Genomic DNA, 10684 nt, shown 5'->3' with positions numbered 1-10684 from the left:
CTGAGGCAGCAGGTGGAGTATTAGTGATGCCCAAGGCAGGACCAAGACTCCTCTGGCGGAGGCAAATGGGCACTTTTGTAGGCCGACTTTCTAGTGGGCTAATGGATGCATTTGTTGAGGGAGGCAGATGGGCCCTCCTGCAGACACCAGCCAGCAGCCAGAACTCAGGGAGGCAGGGAAGGCAGAGGAGAAGCGGTTTGCTCTGCTGACTGATCTCAAAAAGGCCTGAGTTCTCACGCAGGACTGGCAGGCAGCCTGTGCCCACGCATTCTCCATCTCTGTCTCCTGGGTGATGTGGGCAGAACTTGGCTGCTTGGACAACGCTCACCCCACCCCGCTCCTTTTGCCTTAAGTAACATCTTCTGCCCTTTGGTGGTTTCTTTCCTTTGGTGTCACTTTTTTTTTTGAATCGTTCAAATTTATTTTATACATATTCAGGGGAATTTCTTTTTTATAAAGATCTTTTGACATGATTTTATTGGTAATTTTACCCATTAACTTTTTTTAAAACCATCTTAATGGTTTTTAAGTGTAAATTTCAGTAGTGTTAAGGATATTCACATTGTTGTGAAACAGATCTCCTGAACTTTTTATCTTGGGTGATGGTTAATTCTGCATGTCAATGTCCTGGGCCATGAGATGCCAACATTAAACACCACTTCTGGGCGTGTCTGTGAGGATATTTCTATATGAGATTCCTTTGAATTGGTGGATTCAGTAAAGTAGATTGCCCTCCCCAGTGTTCTGTTGAGGGCCTGGATAGAACAGAAAGCATAGAAAAGAGGGTTTGTCTCCTTCCTGCTGGCTTGCTGAGTTGGGATGTTGGTCTTCTACTATCCTTGGACTGGAATTACAGTATGGATATTCTTAGATCTCCAGCTTGCTGATGGCAGATCATGGAACTTTCCAGATTCCGTAATTGTGCAAGCTAATACTTCCTAATAAATCTCTCTCTTTGGAGAACCCTAATTAATACCTCCTGCGAAACTGGAACTCTATACTCATTAAACAACTCCTTCTTCCCTCCCCCGCCACCAGCCCCTGGTAACCACTGCTCTATTCTCTGTTTCTGTGAATCTGACTGCTTTAGATACCTCATGTAAATCATATCATATGGTGTTTGTCTTTTCGTGACTGGCTTATTTTGCTTAGCATTATGTCCTCAAAGTTCATCCACATTGTAGCATGTGACAGAATTTCATTCCTTTTTTAGAGTGAATAATATTTCATTATAAACATGTACCCCATTTTGTTTATATGTGGTATATATATCTATCTATAATTCATCTATTGATGACATTTGAATTGCTTCCACCTCTCGGCTATTGTCTGGTCATCACTTTTACCTATTATTGTGATTGGTGTTTGGGTTTCTAATTCAGTTGCCCGCATTTTATTTTAAACAGATTGTTCTAGAATGGTTCATGGAAAGAAATGCCCAAAAGGCACCTTACCCTCAGAAAGATGATCTTGATAATGAGGTTTCAAGAAAGAAATTACTTTGGAAAAAAAAGCCCATGACAATTAATATGTGCTCCATGTGTAGCTAAACAAAAATGTATCGATACAAGGTGAGTATCTTTCATTCAGTGTAATAACTAATTTCAGTTCCAATCTGAGCCAATAACTGCAGCTGAAATGCAGGCACATCTAAATATTCATTTTCTTACCTATAAAAGCTAATATAGGCTCCATATTAAAAATTTGAAAAGCAGAAAAAAAAAAACCCACTGCCGTTTAATGAGGTCATATTTTCAGCAGGGCTTTTGTACCAAATACTTTAAAGATATTCTTTTACATCCACATCATCCAGTATTCTTGTTTGGAAAATCCCATGGACAGAGGAGCCTGGCAGGCTACTGTCCATGGAGTTGCAAAAGAGCCAGACACGGCTTAGTGACCGAGCTTGCAGTCTTTGAAGTAGGCATTTGTAATATTTCGGGTGAGGAGTTGCAGGCTGGTGAGAGGACACCTCCTCCCCAACACTGCTGTTGCACACAACCTCCCCAGTCAGGCCTGATTCACTCACTCTGGATGCAGAACTGGGCTGAACACTGGAGCAGGTGTGGCTCACCTGCGTGAGCTCTCCCTTGGCCCTGACGTTCCCACGGGCTGCTGGGCTGCCGGTGCCTCTCTCTGCATTCGTAAGGGCCTGTCCGAGCTGGGAAAATAGCTCAATACTTGCTCCACTGTTGCCCTTTTATGTTTGGGCGTACAACATCATCCTAGAGAAACCTAAACTAACACCCTTTGTATTTCTAGTAAAGATTGTTTCCAAACATTGGGCTCTCTTGTTTTTTTAGCCAAGTAGCATAACTATGTCCATAGAACAAGGACCTTCTCATTGTCTACTGCCCTGGAAAGCCCACTGCCTTGCAGCCCACTCCCACGAGCTGATTTGGTGTCTCTGACGCAGGTTTTGAGCTGGTGGTAAATTCATTCTTCTGGATATGTGTGTTTAATGATTACAGGTAAAGCAACTGAGCCTCAGAGAGGTGTAATATTTCACCAAACATCAGACATCTAGTAAGAAAGACTCGGAATAGAATCGAAGTGGCTGTGAGTTAACGTTGACAGATGGATTTCGGACTTGGCAAAGTTCCTGTATCATTTTCAAGTGTTACTTTTCATATCTGAACTGGGGATGATAGTAACTGCAAGGATTGTCGTAAGGATTAGAAGTAATATATGTAAAGCGCCAAGCACAGTGCCTCCGGCTTGGTGGGTGGTCTACAGCTGTGAGTGACTATAATTGTGCTCCTGACTCCAAAACCTTTCCAGCTTTACTTGGAACAACAATACTTCTTCCACAGCAATCAAAGAGTTGGGGCAAAAAGAAAGAAAGCCATTAAATCATCCATAGTTGCATCCTCCCAGGATCAAAAGCATGAGCTTTTGGTAATTTTCCCCATTCTCCCATTTCTTTCTTGTTTCCTTCTATAAAGTACGTCCCCATAGTTGTAATTATGCTGTATGTATGATTTGTAATGATTTCCTTTTCACTTTTCATCACATGCTAGGGTGAACTTTAATGTCTACTTTCCTACCCTTGGGTTTTGTGGGAATCAACAGCCCTGGAGATTAAAAACCTCTGTGGTGACCGCCCTTTGGGAAGTGTGGGCCTCTCCACAGTGGTAAGTAGGAACTCACGAGATGTTTCTTAATTCCTTTGTGCTTTCAGCTGTTTTTTCAGAGCTGGAGCCATTCCTTGGCATGTTGGTATCTTGACCTTCACATTTCCTCCTCTGAAACAGCTTCCCATTTTTTCCCTCTCCGTGAGTACTCTTGCCTGGAAAATCCCATGGGCCGAGGAGCCTGGTAGGCTGCAGTCCATGGGGTTGCTAAGAGTTAGACACGACTGAGCGACTTCACTTTCACTTTTCTCTTTCATGCATTGGAGAAGGAAATGGCAACCCACTCCAGTGTTCTTGCCTGGAGAATCCCAAGGATGGGGGAGCCTGGTGGGCTGCCGTCTACGGGGTCACACAGAGTCGGACACGACTGAAGCAACTTAGCAGCAGTGTTTCTCCCAACGTCTCAGGATCTCCAGTCATCTTCCTCATTTGCTGCTCTTATTCCTGGCTGAAGTGAAGTGTTAGTCACTCAGTCCTGTCTATGGAATTCTCCAGGCCAGAGTAGTGGAGTGGATAACCATTCCCTTCTCCAGGGGATCTTCTCCACCCAGGAGTCGAACCCAGGTCTCTTGCACTGGTGGCTTCTTCACCTTCAGAGCCATCAGGGAAGCCTGACTCCTGGCTAAGCTCTTCTCAACAGGCACTTTACTGCTACTTTGGAATCTGTTGCTCTCTACTCCCAGGGATCACCACTGGACTTTTCTTCAGTTCCCAAACCTCTGAATTTCACTGAAGCCTGTCCTGCAGTTCTGTGAACTGAGGCCCTAACAAATGGGGTCACCCTAGCTTTGGCTGGCTTCCTACTGTTGGGGAATGCCTTGGCCTGCTTCTTGAAGACTGCTTGCAGTGTGTTGCTTAGTTGCAGTCCCAGTCTTCTCCTTAGCCTCCAACCCTGCCCCAGGCAAGTCAACGAGAGGGTTCCTCCTTCAACAAGAAGTGGAAGGTGCATGGGGAAACTTCCCCAGAGCTGTGCTTCTTTATCTCAGATTTTCTTTGTGTATCTTTAGGCTCCCTTTCTTCTCTTTAGTCTCTGAGAAGAGTTGTGTCTGATTTCTAAATTCTCTCTCACCTCTTCCCACCTTCTTTGAAACTGTTCCGCTAGTTGCTCATGTCTTTAATATATGTTCACATATATTCAAGACATATATTCAAGTCTACATATCTTGACTATTTTTTCTAAATATGTAGACATTTCTTCCATCCAGAAAATAAGAAATAATAACGATAGTAATCAATCATTCCTTTAACTCTGCTTCAAGTCACTTCACTCTTTTTTTCCCATCAAATTTCTAAAAGATTAGGGTGCCCCACCCCTTCCTTTTATCTTGACTTTGCCTTTACATTCTAACGTAATTGCTTTCTTCCAGGTCACTAAAGACCTCAATCTTGCTGTATCTTAGAGTTATTCTTTTTCTCTGTTCAAATCAACAGATATGTATTTAGCTCCTCACTGGGCACTGTGCCCCCTCATAGTGCAACAGGTTTAGCCCCTGCCTTCCAGAAGCTCACAGTGTCCTGAGGAGATGGCCTCATGGGTCAGCCAGCTCGTCTTCCCTTTCTGACATCACGAATCTCCATTCTCTGTCTTTTTTTCTACCCTCCCACAGACCCTCTTTTGTATTCTTTCCTAGTAACCATCATTGATACCCTTTATCTTGTTTTGAAAATTAAAGCATTCCCCAGGGTTCTTTCCTTGGTCCTTTTCTCTCTATTTCAACATCTGCCCTCAGTTGTCACCTCTATTTCACTAGCCCTGACTACCCTCCTGCCAACTCGCTCTTATTTTGGCGTGGGATCATTATAGCATGTTAGATATTCCGACAAAGACATTCCACATGCACTTCCCACTGGAAATGTCCAGCAGTGAGCTCATTTTCCCTCACCTCTCAGGCATTTCCCCTCTGGCACGCGGACCTCCTCTGAGACCTTCCTACACTGCAGGGTGGGCTTGAACTACCTAATCCTGTGCTTGGCCATGGCTGGTTGGATCTAGTCTCCCAAGTATACAGAATGATGGCAGACATTAACTTCTCTGGCTGAACTAGGAACTGATACAGACTCAGAAGTGAAGCTCCCATCTTCAGTCACGCATGTGGAGAGGCAGAGAAATCTGGTTTGTGAAAAGAGGCACAACTAGAGCCAAGTGATGTGGGGATGTGAGCTGTGCAGACTTGGGATGACCACGGCCTTTGATGTATTGCCCATTCCTGATTCTAGTACCTTATGACAGTGGTCCCCAACCTTTTTGGCACCAAGGATCGATTTAATAGAAGACAATTTTCCCAAGGACTGGGGATGAGGGAGATGATTTGGGGATGATTCCAGCACATTACATTTATTGTATACTTTATTTCTAATCTAATGCCACCCCTGATCTGGCGGAAGACACCAGTCTGTGGACCAGAAGTGGGAGACTCCTGCCTTAGGGGGATGTTTAGCTATACTTCCTGCCCTTAAGTTTTGAGATATAATCCAGTATTTTTATAATAAATTTTCCCTTTTCCACTTCAGTTCAGTTCAGTCGCTCAGTCGTGTCCCACTCTTTGCAACCTCATGAGTCACAGCACGCCAGGCCTCCCTGTCCATCACCAACTCCCAGAGTTCACTCAGACTCACATCCATCGAGTCAGTGATGCCATCCAGCCATCTCATCCTCTGTCGTCCCCTTCTCCTCCTGCCCCCAATCCCTCCCAGCATCAGTCTTTTCCAGTGAGTCAACTCTTCGCATGAGGTGGCCAAAGTACTGGAGTTTCAGCTTTAGCATCATTCCTTCCAAAGAACACCCAGGGCTGATCTCCTTCAGAATGGACTGGTTGGATCTCCTTGCAGTCCAAGGGACTCTCAAGAGTCTTCTCCAACACCACAGTTCAAAAGCATCAATTCTTCGGTGCTCAGCCTTCTTCACAGTCCAACTCTCACATCCATATATGACCACAGGAAAAACCATAGCCTTGACTAGACGGACCTTAGTCGGCAAAGTAATGTCTGTGCTTTTGAATATGCTATCTAGGTTGGTCATAACTTTTCTTCCAAGGAGTAAGTGTCTTTTAATTTCATGGCTGCAGTCACCATCTGTAGTGATTATGGAGCCCCAAAAAATAAAGTCTGACACTGTTTCCACTGTTTCCCCATCTATTTCCCATGAAGTGATGGGACCAGATGCCATGATCTTCATTTTCTGAATGTTGAGCTTTAAGCCAACTTTTTCACTCTCTACTTTCACTTTCATCAAGAGGCTATTTAGTTCCTCTTCACTTTCTGCCATAAGGGTGGTGACATCTGTATATCTGAGGTGATTGATATTTCTCCCGGCAATCTTGATTCCAGCTTGTGTTTCTTCCAGTCCAGCATATCTCATGATGTACTCTGCATATAAGTTAAATAAACAGGGTGACAATATACAGCCTTGATGCACTCCTTTTCCAATTTGGAACCAGTCTGTTGTTCCATGTCCAGTTCTAACTGTTGCTTCCTGACCTGCATATAGGTTTCTCAAGAGGCAGGTCAGGTGGTCTGTATTCCCATCTCTTTCAGAATTTTCCACAGTTTATTGTGATCCACACAGTCAAAGACTTTGGCATAGTCAATAAAGCAGAAGTAGATGTTTTTCTGGAACTCTCTTGCTTTTTTGATGATCCAGCGGATGTTGGCAATTTGATCTCTGGTTCCTCTGCCTTTTCTAAAACCAGCTTGAACATATTGAAGTTCACAGTTCACGTATTGCTGAAGCCTGGCTTGGAGAATTTTGAGCATTGCTTTACTAGCATGTGAGATGAGTGCAATTGTGCCGTAGTTTGAGCATTGTTTGGCATTGCCTTTCTTTGGAATTGGAATGAAAACTGACCTTTTCCAGTCCTGTGGCCACTGCTGAGTTTTCCAAATTAGCTGGCATATTGAGTGCAGCACTTTCACAGCATCATCTTTCAGAATTTGAAAAAGCTCAACTGGAATTCCATCACCTCCTCTAGCTTTGTTCGTAGTGATGCTTTCTAAGGCCCACTTGACTTCACATTCCTAAGTCCACATAATTGGGCTTCAAATGAAAGAGCCTTAACTGTAACACTCACATACCTGGGCCTCCATTGTATTACCCTTCACCCTAATAGTGAGAACTCGCTTCCTTCCAGTATACTTCTTGATCATATATTTGATACATGCTATTTTGCAATTATTTTGTGTCACTTAATCCTATGCTAGCTGTGGAAGGTTGACACTGTTCTTCTTTTTACTCTCCTAATAAGAAAAGTATGGGGCAGAAGGCAAGATCATGTTTCCAATGATCTGAACAGTTCTAGTATAACAAGGATTTCCTTTGTGCCACTTTATTGTCAATGCTTCCTCCAGTCCAAGCTCCTGGCAACTACTGATATAGTTTCTCAGCTTAAACATTTCCCTTTTCCAGAGTTTCCTAAAATGGAAAATCAAATGTATATAGCATTTCGAGTCTGGCTGCTTTCATTTAGAATACTGAGTTTAGAATTCATCTATATAGTTGTGTTACCAGTTTATTCCTTTTTATTACTGTGTAGAATTCAGTGTGTGGACCCACCAAAGTTTGTTATCTATTCCCCACATGAGAAACAATTGGGTGTTTGATACCTTTGCATGCTGCTGCTACTGCTAAGTTGCTTCAGTCATGTCCAACTGTGTGCAACTCCATAGATGGCAGCCCAGCAGGCTCCCCCGTCCCTGGGATTCTCCAGGCAAGAACACTGGAGTGGGTTGCCACTTCCTTCTCCAACGCATGAAAGTGAAAAGTGAAAGTGAAGGTGCTCAGTCATGTCCGACTCTTCGCGACCCCATGGACTGCACTCTACCAGGCTCCTCCACCCATGGGACTTTCCAGGCAAGAGTACTGGAGTGGGATACCTTTGCGTAGTTACAAATAAAACTGTTGTGAATATTCACATGCAGAAATAAAAATAGTAAGAACTCTTTTCTCTCAGTATCCAGGCTGAAAAACTCTCATATCATCTTTGTCACTTCCCTTTTTTTATCCCAGCTCCCCCTTCCTATCCCATTACCTGACATATCCATTGGAGCTGATCTTTAATATTGCTCTTGAGGGGAAAAAAGCTTTAGAATTTGTCTCTTCTTTCCACTCCTCCTATCACGTCTAGGTTATTACGTCTGTAATTCAGGGTTAGGAGACTCTTTATTGGTTTTCTGTTTCTGGTCATTTTCTTTTCCAGTCTATGAAAGATCTTCAACGCTTGTTCTGTACACACTGACTTAATACCATACTTCTCACCTGAAATCCCAGACCTTCGATGGGCAGGTACCTAATTCCCTGTCTTTCCATTCTTTGCATAGGCTTTCTAGCCTTGGAGGTCAGCCTACATGGACCATGTCACCAGAGCCCCTCTGTGTTTGGTTTCGGGTTTTGTTCTCCCAGTTGGAGGCTCTGGGAGGAGGTGCAAAGAGGGGAGGAGGGTGCAGACAGGGTGTTCGCCCCCTTAGTTCTCTCCCTTCAAGAACCCTTCAGGGTGGCTTATCCCTCGGCCAGTGGTCATCACTTATCCTGAAGTGGTCTCTATACAACTTTCTATCCTCCAGATTCTGCCAACCTCTCTCTTTCCTTGTTTCTTAAGCCTTACTATATCAAGTGTTCTATTTTGGCTACCCATGGTTCCTGCCTTCTGCTCTGTAGTTACTCTAAATTCTGCCCATGACATTGTAAATAGATATTTTCTTTTAAAATTATTTATTATTCAGTTCAGTTCAGTTCAGTCGCTCAGTTGTGTCCGACTCTTTGCGACCCCATGAATCGCAGCACGCCAGGCCTCCCTGTCCATCACCAACTCCCAGAGTTCACTCAGACCCACGTCCATCGAGTCAGTGATGCCATCCAGCCATCTCATCCTCTGTCGTCCCCTTCTCCTCCTGCCCCCAATCCCTCCCAGCATCAGAGTCTTTTCCAATGAGTCAGCTCTTCGCATGAGGTGGCCAGAGTACTGGAGTTTCAGCTTTAGCATCATTCCTTCCAAAAGAAATCCCAGGGCTGATCTCCTTCAGAGTGGACTGGTTGGATCTCCTTGCAGTCCAAGGGACTCTCAAGAGTCTTCTCCAACACCACAGTTCAAACACATCAGTTCTTCAGCGCTCAGCCTTCTTCACAGTCCAACTCTCACATCCATACATGACCACAGGAAAAACCATAGCCTTGACTAGACGGACCTTAGTCGGCAAAGTAATGTCTCTACTTTTCAATATGCTATCTAGGTTGGTCATAACTTTTCTTCCAAGGAGTAAGTGTCTTTTAATTTCATGGCTGCAGTCATCATCTGCAGTGATTTTGGAGCCCAAAAATATAAAGTCTGACACTGTTTCCACTGTTTCCCCATCTACTTCCCATGGAGTGATGGGACCAGATGGCCATGGTCTTCATTTTCTGAATGTTGAGCTTTAAGCCACCTTTTTCACTCTCCTCTTTCACTTTCATCAAGAGGCTTTTTAGTTCCTCCTCACTTTCTGCCATAGGGGTGGTGTCATCTGCATATCTGAGGTTATTGATATTTCTCCCGGCAGTCTTGATTCCAGCTTGTGTTTCTTCCAGCCCAGCGTTTCTCATGATGTACTCTGCACAGAAGTTAAATAAGCAGGGTGACAATAGACAGCCTTGACATACGCCTTTTCCTATTTGGAACCAGTCTGTTGTTCCATGTCCAGTTCTAACTGTTGCTTCCTGACCTGCATACAGATTTCTCAAGAGGCAGGTCAGGTGGTCTGGTATTCCCATTAGTTAATATTTATTTTATTTTTTGGCTGCATTGGGTCTTGGTTGTGGCATGCGGGCTCAGTAGTCGTGGCATGTGGAAACTTAGTTGCCCCCAGCATGTGAGATCTTAGTTCCCTGAGCAGGGCTTGAACCTGCATGCTCTGCATTGGAAGGTGGATTCTTCACCATTGGGCCACAAGGGAAGTTCCAAACAGTCATTTTCAAATAGACATCTCTTGAACTGTCCTAAATTTTGTGTGCCGTTCTTTTGGGAGCCTTGACTGATACAGAGCAAAATGCATTTTTTCACTACCTCATACAACAGTTTTGAGAACTAAATATTTTAGTATACACTTTATGTTAAAATAGTGCCTAGACCATAGTAAGCTCTTAGTAAATGTTGACTCATTAGTAGCATCTCCCATGACATCTTGTCTTCTACTTTGTAGATTAGCTGGACGGTGCACTTTCTTTTCATAGTCCCTGTATGCTGTCACCACCACGCCTTGAAGATGCTGTTTTTGCTGCTGGAAGACCACCCTCCTTTCTTTTCCTACTCATCTGACACTTTCTGATGACCTGTTTTCCTTACTGACACACTTCTTCCCCAAACAGATCACGCTGTGTCTGCCTCTGTGTTCCCACAACCCTTTCTACCTCTCTCTCTGGGCACTTTCCACATTTCTGCTCCTTCCGAGATGGATGGGTGTCTATATATATGTCATTTCTGCCACTACATTGTACCTCTTTTAAGGCAGAGATCAATCCTACTTATTTTTGTCCATTTTTTTAATGCTTTATTCCATCAAAGAAAAATGAGTCCCAGCCCCCT

Source organism: Ovis aries, chromosome 15 (assembly GCF_016772045.2).
Source record: "Ovis aries strain OAR_USU_Benz2616 breed Rambouillet chromosome 15, ARS-UI_Ramb_v3.0, whole genome shotgun sequence".
Taxonomy (NCBI): Eukaryota; Metazoa; Chordata; class Mammalia; order Artiodactyla; family Bovidae; genus Ovis; species Ovis aries.
Note: the sequence above shows the minus strand (reverse complement) of the source record.